This window comes from Petaurus breviceps, unplaced genomic scaffold (assembly GCF_028583685.1).
Source record: "Petaurus breviceps papuanus isolate PSGF00001 unplaced genomic scaffold, PetGlider_PUasm1.0 90779, whole genome shotgun sequence".
Taxonomy (NCBI): Eukaryota; Metazoa; Chordata; class Mammalia; order Diprotodontia; family Petauridae; genus Petaurus; species Petaurus breviceps.
The window spans coordinates 7589486-7603409 of record NW_027187344.1 but is presented as its reverse complement, the minus strand read 5'-3'; the positions used below and the strand labels follow the sequence as shown (position 1 = coordinate 7603409).

At 42.6% G+C, this 13924-nt stretch overlaps 1 protein-coding gene across 2 annotated transcripts in view; it reads right to left on the bottom strand.

Annotated features, from left to right (window-relative positions):
• FIBCD1 (fibrinogen C domain containing 1) overlaps nucleotides 1-971 on the bottom strand; it is a 67186-nt gene extending 66215 nt beyond the window's left edge. For both annotated transcript variants that reach the window (XM_069069601.1, XM_069069602.1), the window contains exon 1: nucleotides 847-971. The gene's annotated coding sequence lies outside the window, so the exon portion shown is untranslated. The remainder of the gene's footprint in view (nucleotides 1-846) is intronic.
• Nucleotides 972-13924: the final 12953 nt, after the last annotated feature.

Here is a 13924-nt window from a genome sequence, read left to right as displayed (position 1 = left end):
CTCTCTCTCTCTCTCTCTCTCTCTCTCTCTCTCTCTCTCTCTCTCTCCCTTTCTCTATCCCCCTCCTTCTCTTTCCTCTTCCCCTCCCTCCGTCCTTCCCTCCCTCCACCCCCAGCTTTCTCTGCTGCCCTAGGTGGTCAAAAACAGAGAAACTCAGGTTAAAAAACCAAAACAAAACAAATAAGCCCAAAACAAAGACAAGGCCGGCAAACAAACCACCCACCCAGAAAATCCTCAGAAAGAACATTAAAAAGGCAGCTGTGGGGAGCTTGAGCCCTGTCTTTTTGGAGAGAGGAGAAAAAAGAAAATCCCAACCCAAATATTTGCAAAAACTTAAGTCAGAGCTACCAGCTCAAGTCACCTTAAAAGAAAGGGGGTCTAAGCTCCAGGAAGGGGAGCTGCAGTGTGAGGCAGTTTCTGATGAGCTGTGGACAGTATCTCTCCAGCGCTCCTGTTACTTCCCTTCCCACCTCTCTGCCCAGCAGAGATGGGATATTAATCCCGGAAACCCAGAAATTAGGGGGAGGGGAGGGGCAGGGAGATCCAATGTTGCCCCACAGCACCACTCTCCAGAGTAGAGAAATCTCTGAGGACTTGGTCCGGGTCCTGTCCAGATGTGGCTCACCCCTGCCCTTGGGGCGAGGGGACTTCTCCCTGAGAATGCCCTGACTCAGAGCCTCAACCCCCCCCCCTCCCCCAGGGGATGGCCCTATGAAGCTGGTCTCAGACTACAGTATCCACTCTCTCTTGGGTCCAGGTGATCCAGGGATTGCGGCGGGGGGGAGAAGGGGGAAGAGGAAGAGGAGGAGGAGGGGGTGGGGGGAGAACAAACCCAAGCCAGCCTACTTCTCGGATGGCGACAGCTGCCAGCATGTAGGAGCTGATCCTCTTCTGAGCTCTCCCGGGCTAATTACCCACCTCGCTCCCGGCTGCTGTTCACGAGAAACGCGCAGCACACTTCCCTGTGCCTGGGAGGAGAGGGATTTGTGGCGAGGGTTTTTTTTTCTCCCCCTCTTAATCGCCCCCTCCCATCATCACTACTTTTAAAAAACATTTTAATCTGTCCAAAGCAGCCTTTAGTGGTAATTTACAAAGTCCTTAATCTGCTCCTCTAATGAGTTGCAACTGTGGGTTCTTTTTGAGGCGAGGCAGGCCACACATACTAAGCAGGAGCCCCAACTTGCCCCCCTCCCCTTTACTAGGGGGGGGTCCTAGAGAAAACAGGGACTTCCTCCTCCCCTTTCCTCCTTCTGCCTCCCACCCCTGCCCTCTTTTGTCATCCTTCCCTATTAGAGTAACATGGCCCTCTCTTCCTCTTTCTCTCCCCATTTTCACATTCTATGGTAATGTGCTTTGGGAAAATATTTCCCCTGACCCCTGGTCCCCTCTGGCCTGCCTTCATGCCTTAATGTTTACCAGAGTCCCCCATTAAAATCTATTGCTTCTCTCTTGCTCCTCCTGTGCTCTCTCCCAGCATGCCAGGAACAGCAACTCTGGGACGGGGGTGGACCATACAGGGGCCTGGGGGAAGGATGCTGGTGGGATGTGTGGGGGGAGATCCTGGGGAAAACCAGAAAACCTTTCTGCTCAGCTTAGCTCTCCTAAGCAGGGAGCTGTCAATCACTTCAAGATGCTAAGTTCAGAATTCTGCCAGCTGTTTCCCCTTGAGCCATGCCATCCCCTTGCTCCTTCTGGACCCCGCTTTGTTGCTGCAGGGGCCTGCCCAGGGGTGCCCCCATTTCCTCCCCAAGTTCTTTCAGTGGCTGGTGGGCATTATCGCTTTTTAGAATACCTTCCCATCTCCCCTTCCCTCCCACTTAGTCTCAGAGATACAGGGACAAGGAGGGAGGGTTGTGGGGTGGGGGGAAGATAGAGATGTGAGGGAGCAGTGTGAACAAAGGTAAGGAAGAGAGAATGAACCTGGTGCAGGCAGGGGAGAGCGAGGAAACCAGCCTGGTTGGAATGCAGGCTTAGGATAGCGAAGTAGAGGGAGGCCACCACCAAGTGGCTCCTTTCTAGCACTGTTTTGCTATCTTATCTGTTCACGAAGAATGGCAGAAAGCCGACCTTATTCTGTCAGAAAGATCTGGGTTCAAGTCTTCCCTCTTACCTATATGATCAGTGGCCCCTGGCAACTCTCAAGGCTACAAGTTATAGAAAAAGTGCTGACCTGCATTGGGAGAAGGCATTCCTCCTCCAGGAATTCCTTCTATCAATGGCCTCACAGGTCCAGCTCCTCTCCCTATTCTCTCCCTTCACTTTGTCATCTTCCTTTGTTTATGCCTCAGTCTCCCTACCTGTACAATAGGGAAAGGCATCACAGGAAAACATGGTACCACGCCACTCCCGCAGTCACAGAAAGCTGTTAACTCTTCAGCATTGCTTCTGGTCTCACGAATGCTACTTCTCTTGTTTCTTATTCTAGGTTGTCTACATTTTTCAACAAGGTGTGTCCAGTTTCCTGTGTGACTTAGAAGTCAGCTAGGCCAGCTCTTCATTTTATAGATACAGAAAAATCTGAGGCTCAGCAGGGCTGAGGCTCAAACCTGGCTGGGTCTTCAGACTCCAAGCCAGCTCCCATTCTAATGCACCCCCACTGTCTTCTGCCAGGCGAGAGCCCCCTGGAGGCAGGCACCATTCTTTTATTTCCTTTGTAGATCTTCCCCCCTCCCCCCGCCCCTGTCACCCACCCCAAGGCGATCCAGGCCATGTTGCATTCACAGAAGACATCCTGTGAAAAGGGTGCTTGCTGGCTTTGGAGTCAGAGGAGCTGCCTTTCAGTCCTGGTTCTGCCACAGAGGAGCTATGTGACCTTAGTAAAGTCACTTAACTTTCCTGGGCCTCTCCTCACCTGCAAAATGGAAATAGTAATACTTGATGTGATGTTCCATTGTGAAAATGCTCTGTAAGCCTTTATGAGGTGCTATGTAAATGTTAGTTATGATGATTTTTTAACTGACATGGGATACCTCAGGAAAAGGTATGTCTGAATTTGGGATATTGAGTGGGGAAGGGGAACAGGTTTGGAGTGTGAAGCCATAACAAGAAAGATACATCAGAACACAGTTCCAGGACCACCCAGCCCCTCCAATAAGAAGTGTGAGCAGCTCTGTTATCTATGCCAACAAGGGAAAGGGTCATAGATAATATTAAAACCCCAAATAATCCGAAACAGTGGATAATCCTAATTTGGAATAATTGAAGGGGTTCCCTTTCCACTTTCACCCCCACCCCACCACTGCTGACACAGCTTCCTAATGAATTCTGTTTTAGGTGGGTTGACAATATCAGCAGTCAGAATTTGCACTGGGGACCCTGAGACAAATTGGTCTGAGCCACAGCTAAGCAGCAGAGAGGAGAGACATGCCTCTTGTGGGATGAACAGCATGGCCCAGTTGAGACAGCACTTGATTGGTAATCTCAAGCTTGGTAATCTCTCACTTCCTAGCAAAGTGATTTTAGACAAATTCACAGGTTTGTATTGTTAGAAATGGAAGAGACCACTGGTTGTTCATTTGTGTCCAACTCTTCATGACCCCATTTGGGGTTTTCTTGGCACAGACACTAGAGTGGTTTGGCATTCCCTTCTCCAGCTCATTTTGTGGATGAGGAAAACTGAGGCAAACAGGGGTAAGTGACTTGCCCAGGGTCACATAGTGAGTAACTGCCTGAAGCCTGGTTTGAACTCTGGAAGATGAGTTTTCCTGACTCCAGGTTCATTTTATTGACTACCACCTGGCTGCCCTGGAAGAGGTCAAAGAGATCATCTAGTTCAATCTCTTCATTTGACTTTTGAGGAAACAGACTCAGACAGGTTGTGACTTGTCCAAAGTCACACAAGCAGAACAAGGATTTGAATTCAGGACCCCAGTGACCTCTCTAACACACTTCTGCTACACATATTCTGACCTCAGTTTCCTCACCTGTAAAATGAGGGCTTGGACTGGATCAGGAATTCTTAACATTCTTTGTGCATTAGATCCCTTTGTCAATCTGGCAAAACCTACATGCCCCTTTTTGGAATGATGTTTTTTAATGCATAAAATAAAATATATAGAATTACAAGGGAAACCAATTATATTCAAATATAATCTGTAGACAGGAAGATTGCAATCATGGGGAGTCTCGCAGTGGGTCTAATAATTCCAGTAATTTCTAAGTAGTGATGAGCATAAATGATATTTCAAGATATCTGCAACAACTCTAATAGGAGATGAAAATATCTGTGATTTCTATTGGTGACAGTCACAAGTGCTGCCAGTGCCACCATAGTTGCCTAGATTAATAATGGAAGGAAATAGTAAATTTCATTTAGAGGTTAGTGGAAAGGAGAGAATAAGCATTTATTAAGCACCTACTACACACTAGGCACTATGCTGAGTAAGCAATTTACAAATACTGTATTGTTTGATCCTACAACAACACTGAGATGTGCTATTTTTATCCCCATTTTACATGAGGAAATTGAGGCAGACAGAGGTTAACTGCCCAGGGTCACAGAGCTAGTAAACATCTGAGGCTGAATTTGAACTCAGGTCTTGGTGCCTCCAGGCCCAGTGTGCTAGCCAAGTTCCTGGACTCCCTGGAATTTATCCACAGACCCTCAAAGGTAATAACTCCAGGGCTGAGTCCTTGGATTAGATTATTGCTAAGGTTTTTGCAGCTCTAACATTCTGCATTCTGTGTTCGTCAGTGCACTGGGTGAGCTTGTTAAAAGCCTAACTTTTGTTGTCTATTCAGTTCATTGAGCTCAGTGGGAGGGAGAGAGGGAGGTGGCTGGGGGCAGTGTAGCCAGAACATTAGTATGAGTGAAGGAGGTTCCCTCACCATGAGGAAGCCTTGTCCTCATCGAGAAAAGTTGCAGTAGGATCCTGGGTAGGTTACAGGATCATAGGCAGAGGTGAGGGGGCCTTGGAGGCATTGACTCAGCAGTCCTCACTCTTTTCCTCTTTCTCTTTGCTCAGTGGACTAGTCGTACCAGCTAAACTACCAGTCTTGTCCTTCACTCACACTCTTCCTCCTGCCTGGAACTCCTTCCCCCACCAACATTTCACATACATTAACTTGCTTCAGTTCAAGGCTCAAGACTCACCTCTTCCAGGAAGCCAACCCAGGCTGCATTTATGTGCAGTTTGTCCAAGACCTTGTAACCCCCTTGTATTCTCCTCTAAAGAGTAGAGAGGGCAGGTGGCTAGGTGGCATAGTGAATAGAGCACTGGCCCTGGAGTCAGGAGGACTTGAGTTCGTGACTTTGGGCAAGTCACTTAACCCCAACTGCCCTCCAAAGAACAAAGAAAAAAAAAGTAGATAGGAGACTAAACACACACTGCCTGTTTGGAAAGATTGCCTAAGGTACCATGACCCTGGATGTGTTACATACTATACATCACATGTACCATACATCACACCAATAGGGTCTGTGCACCAGAGTGGAAAGAAGCCTGAATTGGGATGGAGCCAGAAGACTGGTCTTTGAATCAGTTCTGACACTTAGCAGCTGTGTAACTGTGGGCAAATCATTTAACCTTTCTGGGCCTCATTTTCCTCATTTGTAAAAGGAGAGAGGGACTAGAGAGTCTCCAAGTTCCCTCTCCCCCCTAGACCTATGACCTGAAGTTCAGTATTCAAGACTGCTTGGTCCTCTTTGCGCTTAAAGCCAGACCTGGGATCATGATGCTGTTTCTCCCACAAGGACATTCCATCTCCCATTTCTGAGCCTTTTCCTGGGCTGTTGAGAATGCAGAACCTTTACCTCTCCAAATCCCTGGCTTCTATCAAAGCTAAGCTTACATGTCACATGAGGCCTTTCCTCTGCAGCTCAGGCCTTCCCACCACCATCCCCAAACAACCTTTTATTTGCTTTGTATGTTGTCATTGTTGTTGTGGTTGAGTCATTTCCAGTTATGTCTGACTCTCCGTGACCCCATTTGGGGTATTCTTGGCAAAGATACTGGAATGATTTGCCATTTCTTTCTCCAAATCATTTTGCTTAAAAGCAAACTGAGGCAAATGGGGTTAAGTGATTTGCCCAGGGTCACACAACTAGTATGTATTTGATGCCAGATTTGAACTCAGGTAGATGACTTTTCCTGACTCCAGGCATGGCACTCTAAGCAAAAAAAAGTGTCACCTAGCTACCCATTTACTTTGGATAGGTTTGATATGTACCTCTAGATGTGCATGTGGTTTCCCACAACAGAATTTAAGCTCTTTTAGAGTGGAGATTGTATTATTTTTGTCTTTGGCTCTCCTGAGCCTCACACACTGCCTGGTATGTAGCAATAGTAGACACTTAATAAATGCTGATTGATGGATAGCTATCAGAACGAGTCTTGGACTGGCAGAAAACTTGGTCAAGTGGGAAGAGGATAAAGGCAGCATAGCCTAGTAGAAAGAGCCACTCATAAGACCAGGGTTCAAATCTTACCTTTGCCCCATACTGACTCTGTGACACTGGACAAGTCACAGGACTTTTTAGTAGCCCAAGCAACATTTTAAGATGGAAAACTATAAGATGTACACCAAGGCTACACTGGTACAGCAACTTTCCCTACTGGGATTTCCCTCTACTTATAAGATTACCGAGAGGAGGAAAGAGACAGACAGAGAGAGAGGCAGGTAGCAAAGTGAGAAAAAGAAGAAGAAGGAGAAAAAGGAGGGAAGGAAGGTAAGGAAGGAAGAAAATAAGGAAGAAAAGAGGGAAGGAAGAAGGGAAGGAAGGGGGGGGGGCGGCTAAGTGACACAGTGAATAGAGCACCAGCCCTGGAGTCAGGAGTACCTGAGTTCAAATCTGGCCTCAGACACTTAACACTTACTAGCTGTGTGACCTTGGGCAAGTCACTTAATCCCAATTGTCCCTCAAAAAAAAAGGCAAAAACCAAAAAAAATTAAAAAATAAAGAAGGGAAGGAAGGAGGAAAGAACTGGATTTGGAGTCAAATTCCAGCTTTGCCATTTATTACCTATATAACCTTGGACAAGTTATTTTATTTTTCTATGTCCCAGTTTCCCAATCTATACATTAAGGAATTGAACTAGATAGGTGCCCTCCAGCCCTAAGTTTATGATCCACTGGGTCTGAGTCCACCAGGTACTTACCTCTCTGAGCCTCAATTTCCTGATCTGTAAAATGGGTGTAACATATCTTCTCTACCTCAGAAGATCAAACAAGAAAACAACTGTGAAAATTCACTTCAGCTGTACAGAGCTAGATAAATGTCAGTGATTCTTGCCCAGCTTTCTGTGGCCTCTGTCCAGTTCAGAGACTTAAAGTACCCAGTTTATCAGTAAGCCCCCACCCCCCCACCTCTGACTCTCCCTAGGGTTTCTGAGGGCAGTCAACTCTGAGTGTAAAGCTGTTTCAACTTAACTCCAACAGTCAAATTTATCATTAAAAATAAATTTATTGTGGCTTCACGTGGCATGGAAGGCTGCCTCATGGTGATTCAATACACTTGTCATACCTCAGTGTTAGGCACGGTGAGCTGAACAACTGGAGAGTGTCCAAGTCCGGCAGCTCATTTTCTGCAGCTGGAGCCAGAAATGTACAGTGGGCTGACATTTAATTTAGAATCCAACATACCTTGACATAAACTCGTAATACAATAGTGAGGGGTGGGAAGGGGGGCTGCCAAATGGGAGTGGGGAGAGTCCAAATGACAGGATGGATTTTTATTTTTTTTATTATTTTTTAAAATTTGGCTTTGTCAACAGTGATGAGAGATGACAGGAGAGCCTGCAATCAAAGGCCGGGTCCAGACAAGAAATTAGCCCACAGCAAATGAATTTGGGTTCGGGGAGGAGGTGGGGGTGGGGTAGGCATGGCTGGGGATGGGGGGTAAGCTCTGATCCAGGCTCCACTCAGAGGCTGCCCTTGGGCCTCCATTGGAATGACAGGCAGATCTAACTTGTAGATCCAACTCTTCAGAAACTTCAACGGAGATACCAGTAGCGAGGCCAACGGTATAGGAGGTAAAACAACCATAAAACCAATCATTCCCATCAGGAAGTCCAGTCCGTGGCTAACATCCCAAGTCAGGGATGGGCAGCCTTCCCAAAGTGGCCTGCCTAATTGCCAGCTCCTAGTTTCCTGGCATGCCAGGGAAGCTCGTGTTGCCCATGCACTAATCTCCTTTATTTAAAAATAATATTTTCATTTTCCCCAGTTACATGTAAAGACAATTTTTTAGCGTTCATTTTTTAAAAAAAAATTTGAGATCCAAATTTTCTCTCTCCTTCCTTCACCACCCCCTCCCTGAGGCAGTCAGCAATTTGATATAGATTGTGCATGTTCAGTCAACGTGCACTAATTTCAAAGACCATCTTTAGTATTTGTATGTGATAGGTTGCTGGTGCCTGTCCTAAACAGAACTTAGTGGTCAGGCTTTAAGAAGTTTGGAGAATATGTTCTCTCTGTTTTAATGGACACCCCACCCATGCCCCCACTGCCCTCCTCCCCCACTATCCAGCTTTATAACTGTCTGTTTGGGTATATTGTGAATCAAAGACTTTGCACAGGCTTGACCCCCAGCATAGTCCCACCTCTGTGACTATGAGCAAGCCATTTCATTCTTTGGTCCTCAGTGTCCTCATTTGTAAAATAAAGGGGTCAGACTAAAGGATCACTGAGGTTCCTTCCAACTCTAAATCTGATGCACCTTTTGACTTTCATATAGGAAAAGCCTGATAAAATCCAGATAAACAGCTAGGGGGCAGCTTGACAGTGAAGTGGGTAGAGCATCAGGCCTGGAGTCAGGAAGCCTCATCTTCCTGAGTTCAAATCCAGCCTCAGACATTTACTAGCTGTGTGACTGTGTGATTCTGGGCAAGTCACTTAACCGTGTTTTGCCTCAGTTTCCTTAACAGTAAAATGATTTGGAGAAGGAAATGGCAAACCACTGCAATACTTTTGCCAATAAAACCCCAAATGGAGTCATTAAAAGTTGGACACGACTGAAAAATGACCCAAAAAGAACAACAAAAGCCATTTCCCAACCTCAGTCTTATAAAAGGTGCTTTACTTTGGATTCCTGTGGGTCTGGATTTTCTGGACTGAATTGCATCAAGAGATCGTGCTTTTGGTTTTTGGTTTTTTTCTGGATTGACCAGAAAGGATCAGAAGTGATGCCAGAAAGCCCACTTTGCTGGGTTTTTTTAGCTTGGTTTGGACTCACTGTGATGAATGAAACAAGAGGGCTGTTGTCCTACACTTTTCTTATTGTTTGCTGTGGGCTCAGTCTGGACCTCTTCTGTCTACTCTCACAAATAGAGGTGTATATGGAGGAGAGAGATGTTTCTTGCAGGGCTCCGTGGCTCTGCTCCTGGCTGCTTAACAGGCAATCTCTAGCCTTCAGGGACAGTATTACTTTCCTCTTCCACCCTTGTACCCCTGTCCCTTGCCACACGAGTAGATTATCTGTATAACACAACTTAGTAACCCTGTAAGAGGGTTTGGGGGTATAGTACAGATTGTATACATTTGAGGAAAACTTCAACAGTTTCAGTCAGCTTAACTAAGGACTTAATTGTTTTTCAGGTTTTCTTGGCAAAGATGCTAGAGTGGTTTGCTATTTCCTTCTCCAGCTCATCTTACAAATGAGGAAACTGAGGCAAACAGAGTTAAGTGACTTGCCCAGCGTCATGAAGCTAATAAGTACCTGAGGCTGAATTTGAACTGAGGTCTTCCTGACTCTAGGATTGGTGTTCTATTCACTGAGCTACCTAACTGCCCTTAACTAAGAACTAACAAGCACTAAACAGTCTTCCCAAGTGCCTGCCTGGCCTGAATACTTGATCTTTGAATTTCTACTTCTCTCCTCTCTCCCTCCCCATCCTTCTCCTATACCAGCTGCATTATAGTTGAGAAAACACATAACTTAGACCTAGAAGGACCAGGTTTATATTTCAGCTCTTCCAGCTCCACACATCAGCTATGTGACCAAGTACAAGTCAACTGAACCTCAGTTTCCTCATCCGAAAAATAAGAATCAAAAGCTCATCAATTTAAATTTATGGAATATAGAGATCACGTGGCCCAGTTCCCTTCTCTTTATAGGTGAAGAAACTGAGACATAGAAGGAAAATGATATGCCCCAAACCACATGGGGGTATAAATGGCAAGACCAGGATTTAAACCCACATCGTCTGACTCCAAATTCAGGTGTCTTTCCACCATACCGCACAATTTACCTCCAAAGATTATTGTGACAATCAAACAAAATTTATGTAAAGTGCTTTGCAGAGATATAAAGCATTATATAAGTCAACTTCTCCTCCTATGTCCATAACGACATATGAAAGTGTTTATTAAATACTTACTATGTAGCTATTTTTGGTAATGCTGGAAATATACACACACACACACACACACACATCTAGAAGTGAGATAGCCCCAACCCTCATGGAGCTTGCATTCTTTTTAAGATAATCTATTTTCAGTTCCAAATTCTCTTTCTTCCCATTGAGAAGGTAAGAAGTATGCTAAACATTATCCATATGAAGTCATGCAAAACATATTTCTGCACTAGCCACCTTCCAGGAAAAAAAAAGATAAGAATAAGTGAAGAAAGGGAAAAATATGTTTCAATCTGTATTCTGAGTCCACCAGTTCTGTTTGGAAAAGTATAGCATTTTTCATTATGATTCCTTTGGAACTGTAGTGGATCATTGTATTAATCAGAGTTACTAAGGCTTTCACAGTAGATTATCATTACAAGATTGCTATTATTATGTATATTGTTTTACTGGTTCTGCTCATTTCACTTAGCATCATCAGTTCACTTAAGTCTTCCCAGGTTTTCCTGAAATCATCCCCTTCATTTCTTACAGCACAATAGTATTCCATCACAACCATAAACCACAACTTGTTCAGTCATTCTCCAATTGATGAGCATCCCCTCAGTTTCCAATTCTTTGCCACCATAAAAGTGCTGCTAAAAATATTTTTGTACATATAAGTTCTTTTCCTTTTTCTTTGGTCTCCTTGGGATATAGACCTATTATTAGTAGTGTTGCTAGGTTAAAGGATATGCACAGTTTTATAACTCTTTGGGCATAGTTCCAAACCGTACACAGCTCTACCAACAATGCATTAGTGTACCTGTTTTCCCACATCCCCTCCAGCTTTTGCCATTTTCCTTTTCTGTCATCTTAGCCAATCTGATGGATAGGAAGGAGGTGGTGCCTCAGAGTTGTTTTAATTTGCAGTTATTTAATTATAAGTGATTTAGAACATTTTTTCATGTGACAATAGATAGCTTTGATCATTTTTCTCTGAAGACTGTTCATATCCTTTGACCATTTATTAACTGAGAAATGGCTCTTATTTTTATCAATTTGGTTAGATCCCTATATATTTGAGAAAAAAAAACTTTATCAGAGAAACTTGCTATAAATTTTTTCTCAGTTTCCTGCTTTTCTTCTCATTTTGGCTGCATTGATTTTGTTTGTGTAAGTTTTTTATTTTATGTAATTAAAATTATCCATTTTACCTCCTGTGAACTTCATCTCTTGTTTGGTTATGAACTCTTTCCCTACCCATAGATCTGACAGGTACTTTTAATCATGCTTTCCTACTTTGTTTATGATATCACTTTTTATGTCTAAATCATATCCCCATTTTGAGCTTATCTTGGTACATGGTGTAAGATGTTGGTCTATGCCTAGTTTCTGCCAAACTGCTTTATAGTTTTCCCAGCAGTTGTGTGTCAACATTAGGTATTGCAATAAGATGGCCAGAGTGGATGACTGAATGTGATGTGGAAGATGATCTGGTATCTGGGGCTGGTTAGACAATGGGACATGTAAGTGTGAGTTTGCATTCACTTACCATTTATGGCTCCTACTAATGCCACCATTATTAATAGTAGCAGTATAGGATTCTCTCTATGTGAACATCTTTTCAATCTGGTTTGTGAACTAAGATAGTTTTCCTATATTTGTTCTAATAATCAATACAGTATTCATCCCTGGGTGCAAGATATGTTAAATGATACAAAGTATAGTGTTATAAGAGTTAAGAATAATACATTCTAAATGGAATCATGATCTTCTTATTAAGGATCATATCCTAAAAAATTAGAAGAAAAGGTGATCATATACATTTCATAGCTATGAGTAGGAGATGTATTCTTAATGAAAGAATAGAGGCAATCGCAAAAGATAAAATAGATGACTTTGCTTACACAAAACTTGAAAAACTTCTGCACAAACAAAATTAATGCAGCTTGGATAAGAAGGGAAGCAGTCAAGCAGGGAAAAAAATCATGTAATCCAATTTCTCTGATAAGGGTTCAGTACCTAAGATATGTAAACAATTAACATATCATATCTATTTATATACATATATGCATACATGTACACATATATACATATATAAAACCAAAAGTCAGTCCCTAGTAGCTAAGTAGCCAAAGAAAATGAGCAAACAGTTCTCAAAAGAATTGCAAATTATTAACAAACATATAAAAGAATTTTCCAAATAAATAATAATGAGAGAAATACAAATCAAAATAAATCCAAGGTTTTCACTTCACAACCTCCAAATTGGCAAAGGTGATAATAAAAATAGGAACAGTCAATGGTGAAAGTGTTATGAGAATATAGGCACGTAGGTATTGTTGTTAGAGCTATGAATCAATGCAACTGTTTTGGAAAGCAATTTGGAATTATGCAAGTAAAGATACTAAAATGCCAATACCTTTTGATCCAGATATCCCACTATTAGGCCCCCAAGGAAGCAATTGATAAGAACAAAAATTTTTTTAAGTTGTTATAGCACTTTTTATGATAGCAAAGAATTTAAAACAAAGTAAATACCTATTGATTGCGAATTGTGGTACATGGATAGTATATATAGTATACTATAGAATTTTATTATTGTTATTATTATATTATAATATAAAGTATATATTAGATACAATATTATTACATTATTATTAGAATGTATAGAATAATTCTATACAATAGAATATTATTGTACTATAAGCAATGATGAATGTGATGAATATAGAGAAACAAGAGAAAATCTACATGAACTAATGCAGAGTGAAGTAAGGAGAACCAAAAAAAAAAATGCAATGCCTAAAACAATGTAAGTAGAAGGAACAAACCAGTTGTTGCTAAAACAACCAAAACATTGCAAAGAACAAGCATAACTCCAAAGAAAAAAATACCCTTACTCCTTTGCAGAGATCAAAGGTTCACAAGTGTGGTACATTGCAACATTTTCAGACCTTTTCTGTATATTGCTAGGGGCAGTAATAGATGGTGCAGTGGATAGAGTACTAGTCCTGGAGTTAGGAAGACCTGAGCTCAACTCAAACTTCAGACACTTACTAGCTGTGTGACCCTAGGCAAGTCACTTAACCCTGTTTGCCTCATCTGTAAAATGGGGATAATAATGACACCTATCTTCCAGGATTGTTGTAAGGGTCAAATGAGACATTAGGGGTTTTTTGTAATTAATTAATTTAGTTCTAGTTTTCAACATTCACTTCCATAAGATTTTGAGTTCCATATTTTTTTCCCATCTCTTCCCCCCACCCCAAGACAGCTTGTAAATTGATATAGGCTCAACATACACATTCATATTAAACCCATTTTCATATTAGTCATGTTGTAAAAAAAGAATTAGAACCAAAGGGAGAAACCACAAGAAAGAAGAAACAAGAGAGAGAGAGAGAGAGAGAGAGCAAATAATATGCTTCGATCTGTATTCAGACTCCATAGTTCTTCTGGATGTGGATAGCGTTTCCCATCATGAGTCTTTTGGAGTTGTCTTAGATCCTTGCATTGCTAAGAAAATAGAAGTCTATCAAAGTTAGTCATCACACACTGTGGCTATTACTGTGTATGATGTTCTCCTGGTTCTGCTCACTTCATTCAGCATCAGTTCATATAAGTCTTCAAATGAGATATTTGTGAAG